The 10,083-nt window shown below is 44.3% G+C and overlaps 1 pseudogene; it reads right to left on the reverse strand.

The window, feature by feature from the left end:
• Positions 1 to 7,345: 7,345 nt before the first annotated feature.
• On the reverse strand, positions 7,346 to 9,145 carry LOC119279970 (annotated as a pseudogene).
• Positions 9,146 to 10,083: the final 938 nt, after the last annotated feature.

Raw genomic sequence — 10,083 nt, forward strand, 5'->3', positions numbered from 1 at the left:
AACCAAGGAGGAAGGTTGTAGATGCATAGAGTCACGGGCCAGGTGCTATGGCTGGAGCTCTGCTCGCCAAAAGGATTCATGCCATCCGTACTTAGAGCAAATCTTATGTTCCTTGCGTCAGCTGCAAAATCTTTGAACCATCTGTCGATCTTTCTCCATTGCGTTCCATCTGCGGTGTGTCTCAACTCCCCGTCCGACTTACGGTCCTCTTTGTGCCATCGCAACAACTTGGCATGCTCTTTGTTCCTGAACAGACGTTTCAACCGTGGTATTATAGGAGCATACCACATCACCTTGGAGGGAACCCTCTTCCTGGGTTTCTGGCCCTCAACATCGTCACCAGGGTCATCGCCTCTGATCTTATAACGCAATGCAGTGCATACCGGGCATTCATTCAAATTCTCGTATTCACCGCGGTAGAGGATGCAGTCGTTGATGCATGCATGTATCTTCAGAACCTCTAAACCTAGAGGGCAGACAACCTTCTTTGCTTCGTACGTACTGGCGGGCAACTCATTATTCTTTGGAAACATATTCTTCAACATTTTCAGCAAGTTTTCAAATGCCGAGTCAGCTACACCTGCCTGTGCCTTCCATTTCAGCAAATCCAGTGTGCAGCCCAGCTTTTTCAGACCATCATCGCATCCGGGGTACAACGACTTTCTGTGATCCTCTAACATGCGATCCAAATTCTCCCTCTCCTTTTCAGTTTCGCAGCGTCTCCGTGCATCAGCAATGGTCCGACCAAGATCATCAACGGTCTCATCACGTGCCTCTTCTTCACCTTCACCTTCACCTTCCCCTTCACCTTCCCCTTCACCTTCCCCTTCACCTTCCCCTTCACCTTCAGCATCCTCCATGAAAGTATCACCGAAATGAGCAAGATAGCTTTCATCGATGAAATCATCCCCTTCTTCATCTTCTTCCATTATAACCCCTCTTTCTCCATGCTTGGTCCAACAATTATAGCTTGGCATGAAACCGTGCCGAAGCAGGTGCAGGTGAACTTCTCTTGAGGAAGAGTAACCCTTCTGATTCTTACAGTCAACACATGGACAGATAACAAAACCCTTTTGCTTGTTCGCATTAGCCACTACGAGGAAATCTTTCAAACCCGTAGTGAACTCGCGGGAGAGTCGGTTACCGTACATCCATTGCCGATTCATCTGCATTATTATAATATAAAATATATAATTAACCATCATGCATTTGTTAAACTAACTAGCTATAAACAATAGAAATTAAACAATGAACAACACACATGCATATTTTATCAATGACACACATGCATGAAAGGTTCAAGTTGCTAACCGCGATCGAGGAGGAAAAAATAAATGAGGAACCTCAAGTGTGGCTCCAACACTTCATATCATGTTTGTTTCACCCTCTTGGGGCATTTCATCAAACACCTTGTGTGCATAAGAGGAACCAAAAGCAAACCTACACCCCCTTGTGAAGCTTGTGAAGAGAAGTGGCACCAAATGGCTAAGTGAGCGTGCTGAACTGGTATATATAGGGGAGGAGCTTTAGTCGCGGTTGGCCTGGCCAACCGCGACTAAAGGCCTTTGCGCACCTTTAGTCGCGGTTGGCCTGGCCAACCGCGACTAAAGCCCCTCACGTGCACCAGCTGGCCACCGAGCGCCCTGGGCCCAGGCCTTTGGTCGCGGTTCGTCTGCCGAACCGCGACTAAAGACTTCATTAGTCGCGGTTCCTACAGTTTCGCGACTAATGGGGCTGGACGGAAGCCTCTTTTTCTACCAGTGGTTGTGGTTGATTATATGCTGGTTCGTTTTTTATTTTACAGATAGAGCGAACGTGTTGGAAGAGATGTGCATGATGATTTTGAAAATAATCCCATTTGCTTGCTAATTAATATCAGTGAAGACAAGAAACAGTGTAGAGACAACTGTAATTTAATTATTATTTTTTGCGGAAAAATTTCAAATCTATTCATCTTCAATCATGGCAGTACAATGAATACCAGAAATAAAAATTATATCCAGATTCGTAGACCACGTAGCGACGACTACAAGCACTGAAGCGAGCCGAAGGCGCGCCGCCGTCATCGCCCCTCCATCGCCGGAGCCGGGCACAACTTGTTGTAGTAGACAGTCGAGAAGTCGTCGTGCTAAGACCCCATAAGACCAGCACCACAGAACAGCAACCGTCGCCGATGAAAAACAACGTAGATCGGAAGGATCCAAACCAAAGACACACGAACGTAGACGAACAACGACGAGATCCGAGCAAATCCACCAAAGATAGATCTGCTGGAGACACACCTCCACACGCCCACCAACGATGCTAGACGCACCGCCGGAACGGGGGCTAGGCGGGGAGACCTTTATTCCATCTTCAGGGAGCCGCCTCCGTCTCGCCTTCCTGAGTAGCACACAAACCCTAACAAGATTGAAAAAAACGACTAAAAACGGAGCCCTCCCGCCGGCCCTTGCCAGGATCCACCACGCCTCCATGGCCCTAGGGCCACCTGAGACGAGGCGGACCTGCGCCGGCGCCGGCGAGAGGCACAAACCCTAACTTTCTTTCTTGGAGGAGGAGTTGTGGGTTTAATTTAGTGTCTGAGGGTGTCATGTACTGACGTATCCAAGTTATCGGAATGACATGATGGAGTAGTTCAGCTTATACGATAAATATCAGCTAGATTACTATGGTGGGTAGTTCATCAAACTTCTACCTGAAGATGAGGAATGCATAGATTAGAAAACTATTCATGTAACTAGTAGACTGCCCGTGCGTTGCCACGGGCTCTTAAAATAGTTTGCAAGAGTTACATGTTAACTTTTTAAGGTCTCGCCCCACCATAGATCTAGACCCCCACCACTGATTCTACCCCGCCTAGGCCGCCGCCTGCCGCCGCGCTGCCCCATCGCGTTCGCCTCCGCCCCGACCCCGCCCGCCTCCTCTCCGGCCGCCTCCGCCTCCGGTCCATCCTCCGCCCGGCCCCGCTCCGTCCGCCTCCCCTCCGGCCCTGCTCCGTCCGCCTCCTCTCCGGCCCTGCTCCGTCCGCCTCCTCTCCGGTTCGTCCGCCGCACTGTTCCGTCCGCTTCTGCCCCGCACCGCACGCTGCCGCCCCGCTCCGTCCGCCTCCGCCCCACGCCGCACGTCGCCTCCCGCTCCCTGCTCGGCCGCCGCCCGCTCCCCGATGGCGCCGAAGAAGACGCCGAAGGGAAAGTCCGGTTTCTTCGGCATGAGGGCGAAGCCCTCCGGGAACTTTGGACTGGAGTTCTCCGATGCCGGGCAGCGTTGGTGGCTCGGCACGTATCCCACCGCTGATGAGGCCTCTCGTGCCTACGATGTGGCGGTGTGGCGTGCTGGATGGCCGAAGACGGACCTAAACTTCCTGGAGGTCCAGTCCCAGGAGGTGGCGGAGTGGCTCGTGCTGCAGGGCATCCGGATGGAGGAGATGCCGACTAAGAAGGTGAAGAAGAGACCCGCGGTTGTTGTCGCTCCCGGCGAGAGCGACGAGGCGGCGATAGCTTGGTTTGCGTGATTTGCGTTTTGCTGCAAAGCCATCTCTAATGAAATGCTATTTGCTACATTTTTAAATAGGAAAATTATTCCGATGAGCCAGCCATAACTCAACAGACCAATCTCTAATGAAATGCTATTTGCTACATTTTTTAAATAGAAAAATTATTCCGATCAGCCAGCCATAACTCAACAGACCAATCCGAACCCACATTTTCTAAAGTAAAAAAAATATTTCCTTTGATAGATCAAGATGCCAAAGTGTCGTTTGCCCGACTGCTATGTTCCTATACACGTAGAGCAAATTATTTTTCAAATCAAGGAATTAAGAAAAGGAAGAATATCATGATGTTCGTGGCACTTGCTAGGTCTACCATGCTACCATGGCATTGTCTTTTTAGTCTCTACCCACATGCCGAGTTGAGAAATAATCTTCAGATATACCCACTGCTAACACACTCAGGTACATAATGGCCCTTGGCTGATTGATTTGGCTGGCTGTTAACACAAGCACACAACACACAAAATCAGTCAATCGCCACACGAGTATGCATTGTTTACTTTATTCCAATTGTGATGCAACCGTGACACCTACAAGCCCCGTCCGCTCTCCCGTCATGGTAATTGCCTACTCGTCGCTGGTGCCAACCTCTCGACCTCACCACCGCCGCTCACCACTCAGTCTCCACCGGCTGCCCATTGCCTCTTGCGCCACACGCGCGCTCGCTCGGCCCAATGTTGTTGATTGGAATGCGGGACTGAAGGTAATCCATGGACATGTTTTAGTTCTGCTTGGCATCAATCTTTGGTACTTGTCAATCCATCTAACGCACTAAAAAAATCGACTCTCAGACAGAAAAGTGATCTAACTCTATTGATGAGCACAACAGTACATACCATCCCATCATGATGTTGCCATCTCTCACACTTGATGATTCTTGTTATTTATAACATGTACACCATCGGGCGATTGCTTTATTAGAAATATATTTACACAATATGATCAGAGCAACATCAAGGAGTCGGATGCTTGTGCACAGATTCTCTTCAAATTCCACATGCAACCCTTGTAGAGAAGAACAACATATTTTCCTTAGATGATTTTTGACCGAGCACCTACAGAAAAATTCAAAGAAATCATGAGGAGCATGGAGCCAAGCAAACTAATCATAGTAAATCATGAGAGGAGAAGCCTCTCAACCTACTACAGGGAATCGAGTCAACATTAATTCGTGTAAGAATTAAACCGTAATGTAGATCAACAACCCAGTAGTTGATAAAATAACCCTGACACAACCCATTAATACAATATATGGTCATAGGAAGTAGATTGATATTGTGCAGATATCATGATCTACGAACCGTATCTACTCACAAACAGAACCTCCTCACATCACAAAACAAATGTTTCATCAACAGAAATTTTAGCGCATGCCAATTGGATTATATAAGTAAGATAGAGACATCAAAAAAATAGAAAAGATAATTCAAAGAGTATATATTCTATTTTCTTACTTGACATCACAGAGAATGCAAGTCAAAGATATTGCAATACATCTTACCCTTCTATAAATTGACTGCAAGGCACAATCCCCAGCAAAATATACAGAATGAATTGCTCCTATGGTCCAAGTATTGCATAAATAGTTATATACAAATTATTCAACAGTGAGCATGTATTGCTCCTATGGTTCCAATTTCTCCTATGCTCCTATGCTCCTATGAATTGCTCCTATGCTCCTATTCAACAGTGAGCATGTATTGCTCCTATGGTCCAAGTATTGCTCCTATGGTTCCAATTTCACATGTATAGAAAAAAATTACAGTAACAATCAAAAAATGTATTTGATGCAATGTATTTTCATTATTCCACTCCACTTGCATCTCCTAGTAGAACGCCGTGTGTTGCAACGGGCTATATTGACGACTTCTTTTTTTACGTCAAAGCACTCTTCTTTTCTCCCATTCTTCCTTCCCCCAATTAAAAATGTTTCTCAGAGTGATATGTGAATGGATAAATTTACAATGATACTAAAATATGAAGGACTAAAACCATATTTATGGAAGAACATTTCTACAACACATTCGACATGAAACTTATGGTGTTTGATAGATTGGATAAAACACGATGCTGACTTAGCACCAAATCTCATTGATAGTTCAGAACATGGTTGTCATACCATTGTACCTGAAAGATTTGTCTCCTCCTTCCTCGCTCCCTCTCTAGTAGCTGTCTCATGAGCCGGTCGTCATTGTTGCTGTTGATGGCGATGACAATAATGAGGAGGAACACCACAAGAGCTAGATGTTCTTGACCTCTTCCCTATGGTAACTGTCGCCTCTGCATTGGGTGTCGTTCATCAACACCACCGCTGCGCCAGCTGCTACTTGTATAGAAAATAAGAAGATAGAAACTTTGTGTGTTGGGTCGCCAGCTGCTCATTTGCTTGTATGATTGTGGAGACTGCGCTAAACAAGCAGGCCGGTAATTGTACTCCAGCTTGAATGGAGATGCACCAAGTTCACTTGATCCACCAATCAACTTTGGACTGTGGATCCCAAGTCCAAGAACAAAAACTCGCTGAAAGTCTACATGTGTATCCAACAATCATGACATGTACTCCATATGTAAAGAAACATAAGAGCGTTTAGATCACTTCTTTAGTGATCTAAACACTCTTATATTACTTTTAGGAGGGATTATGGACCAAAAGAAGAAAATAAACATTGCATGCTACAGAAATGGATAATAAAATCTATCTGCATGAGATGCCACATGAATGTCACAAACATAAGCATAGTTTCGATGCACACTATCTCATGTTGCATGTTAAATACAGGTTTGTGCACGTTGACTTTTGCTGGTAGATGGAGATACTAAGATGAAAAAATGGTCACACAAAAATTGCTTTTCAAATGTTAATATTACCAAGACTAATCCATGAATAAAATGTATGCAACTATGCACAGTAAAGATACTTAAAATAGTTACTGGACTAAACTTACTGATATAGAGCTATCAAAACCGGAGCCAAGGCTCAAATCTTGAATAACGATCAAAGCAGACTTCAGCCTTGTGGTTGCCGCATAGGCTCACCACACTGACAACACCAACTCTCTTCCGTCTTCTCAGTTTCTTGACAAAAAATGATACTGCTATTTGCACATTAGGAAGTAAATTATGCTTCAAGCATTACTCAAACCAAATCGGCAATATGTAGGCTTAAAATATCAGCAGGCATCCACATAGATTTCTATAGCTGAAATATAGTGTTGTGATTTGTGTACCCACAATGCAGAATAACCTATTGTTCTATTTGGTGGTTAAATAAATAAACATTACTGTTTTTGGCTAGTGCCTGTAGAGCTACTAAATGATAGTCAGCGTCACTGTATATTTCTAAGAAAGAAAATTATAAGACTTCATTGGTTGTAAATAACACTAATTGTATTGGTTGCCACCAATGTCGACTTGAAAAGAAAATTATGGAGCTTCAGTTCATATGCATCTAGTCATATAAAAAAAAGAACACATGCTTCAACTCCTGTTAGTTCAGTCACAAAAAAAATCATCACCAAAAATCAGAAGACAAAGTATCATTGTTATATTTGTTGACTTGATTGATTACTGTAGGTTAACACACCCAACTGGAATTAACCTGCAATAGGATAAAAGAAATTAAGATTTGTGACGTGTGTTATAGGGTTCGTAGAAGAGAGAAGAGGGAGGTACCATATCAAATCATTGGTCGCACAGTTTGACATTCAACTTTCCATTTTCCAATGAGACCTCAGGGATTCATATACATAAACATTGATTGATATATCAGGTCCAACTCCCTGTAACACATAAAAGTTACTGGGAAGTCAACTAAAAAACAATTCTCAGCAGAAACATACGGCTTACCAATAAGGTGGACCAAAGGCCTTTATACAATCCTCTACTATTCTCTTCTCTACAAATTGTAGACAACGTGTGAAAGATGCCCTTGTAATACCTAGTGGTTTTCTGCAGAATTTAATAGACATGAAAGTTTAGCTTACTAAAACCTGTTCCTTTGGTCTGTAAAGCTACATTGCATGAAAGCGTTAGGTAAAGATGCTCTAAGTTCTAACTGGAAGTTATATTGATTGACTGGTTGGCTTAGTGTTATTCACAAATCACGAAAGGAAGAAAAGCATCACCTGTGTTGTCAGGTGATTTCGAAGAACATCCAATGGGTAAGTTACAGATGCAGGTGTCACTCACGCTAGACCACCACCAAGTAAACATATAGACACTGACATAATTTGGGCCGTCCATTCCGTGAAGCTGCAACTATATTTTGAAATTTATAAACCTATAACAAAAAAACATAGTCGTGAGAAATCTTGCAAGTTAACATACTAAAATTCAGTGCTGAACTTTTTGTATCGCTCATATCAATAGAAGCTGATGACGGAATAAGAAAATCGATCTATAATTTTCACAAGATTGCCTTTCGAATATGCCCAAAACACTTCTTGTTGAACAACCCACGAAGCCATGTGCCATATACTACCCTTCCTTAGAGCTGCAACATCTGAATGCATACCTGCCACCTGTCTGATCAGTATGCCACAAGCTCATACAACAAACTTTATCATCAGCATATGGGTTATGTGACAAAAAAATTACTGTATTCAAGAACATTTTCGCGAGATTGCAATTTTGTAGCTATGAACAGCATATGGTACATACAATGAATCCACAACCAAGTTGAAGTTTGGACCATGATTGGACAATACAGCGCAGAGTGTTGTAAATTAACAACAATAATAATAGGCCATGACTGTCAACCAGAGATATATTGTTTGGGGCAATCAATTCAAAGCGAGGGAAGAATATATATCACATTCAGGGAACTTAGTTGATATTATCAGCATCCAATTCCTTTGAAGAATCTATATATGTGCAGTGTGAAAGCAGAAGGAGCACAGCAGCACCATGAAATAGAAGAGAAATATTCCTTCACGCTCACAATCCGTGCACACGAGAACGCCGGAGATAAAAGAAGGGGCGGAAAGCCTATTACCTGCAAGAGGATAGAGAGTGGCGAGGATCGAGATGCAGATCTTGCCGACCACGCTGGTGAGGTGTGCGACGGTGATCCAGCCAAGGAGCCGCTACGCTTGGCAGGGGAAGGCCCCGACGACGCCATGAAAGAGGAGACGGTGGCCGCCGCCAGTCGACGGCAACGGGGACCTAGCGGATATCACCTTCATCATCCCAGACACGCCTTCATGGTGGGCATCCTCACGGCCCCTTGAAACCACAGCAGCTTCTCCTTGCATCCCCGTCGCCAGATCATAGCAAACTGCACACACGTCCGAATCAGATCAAGATGCGGAAATAACCAAACCAGAAGAAGTGGAGGAGGGATTCGTACCTAGTCGAGGCCATGGACCAGAGGGTGATCTGCGGTGCCAACGCCAGATCGGTCATCATGGACACGGGCGAGGGAGGCGGCGGCGACCTCGTTCCCCGGCGGCGGCGGCGGCGGATCCTATCGGGGCTGGGGCATCTCCTCTCGGCGGCGGCGGCGGTGGGTCCTCTCGGGGCTGGGGCGTCTCCTCTCGGCGGCGGCTCCTCTCGGGGCTGGAGGCTGAGATGAAACAGATCAAAATTTATTACCATATTCGATATTTCCCGAGTTATGGCCTTACCATACCTGGATTGATAGCCTTTGGGGTAATTTAAATTTATTACCATATTCGATATTTCCCGATTTATGGCCTTACCATACCTGGATTGATAGCCTTTGGGGTAATTTAAATTTATTACCATATTTAAAATTTCCTGAGTTATGACCTTACCATACCTGGATTGATTTATTACTATACGTGGATTAATTATGATTTATTACTATACGTGGATAGCCTTACCATACCTGGTGGTAATTTAAATTAATTACCATATTCGATATTTCCCGAGTTATGGCCTTACCATATCTGGATTGATAGCCTTTGGGGTAATTTAAATTTCCTGAGTTATGACCTTACCATACCTGGATTGATTTATTACTATACGTGGATTAATTATGATTGATTACCATAAATACGTTGGGTATTGCCGGTCAGACGAGAAAAGAGAAAAACCGGTGGGAGGGGCTGGTGGGAGGTGGGACGAAGAAAAATCGGTTGAAAATAAACCGGTTGAAAATAAACCGGTTGAAAGTGGGGGGGACTATTCAACCAATTCGTCCATTAGGAGTAGAGATTATTACTATATGATTTATTACTATACGTGGATAGCCTTACCATACCTGGTGGTAATTTAAATTTATTACCATATTCGATATTTCCCGAGTTATGGCCTTACCATATCTGGATTGATAGCCTTTGGGTAATTTAAATTTCCTGAGTTATGACCTTACCATACCTGGATTGATTTATTACTATACGTGGATTAATTATGATTGATTACCATAAATACGTTGGGTATTGCCGGTCAGACGAGAAAAGAGAAAAACCGGTGGGAGGGGCTGGTGGGAGGTGGGACGAAGAAAAACCGGTTGAAAATAAACCAGTTGAAAATAAACCGGTTGAAAGTGGGGGGGACTATTCAACCAATTC

The sequence above is a fragment of the Triticum dicoccoides genome, chromosome 3B (assembly GCF_002162155.2).
Source record: "Triticum dicoccoides isolate Atlit2015 ecotype Zavitan chromosome 3B, WEW_v2.0, whole genome shotgun sequence".
Lineage (NCBI taxonomy): Eukaryota > Viridiplantae > Streptophyta > Magnoliopsida > Poales > Poaceae > Triticum > Triticum dicoccoides.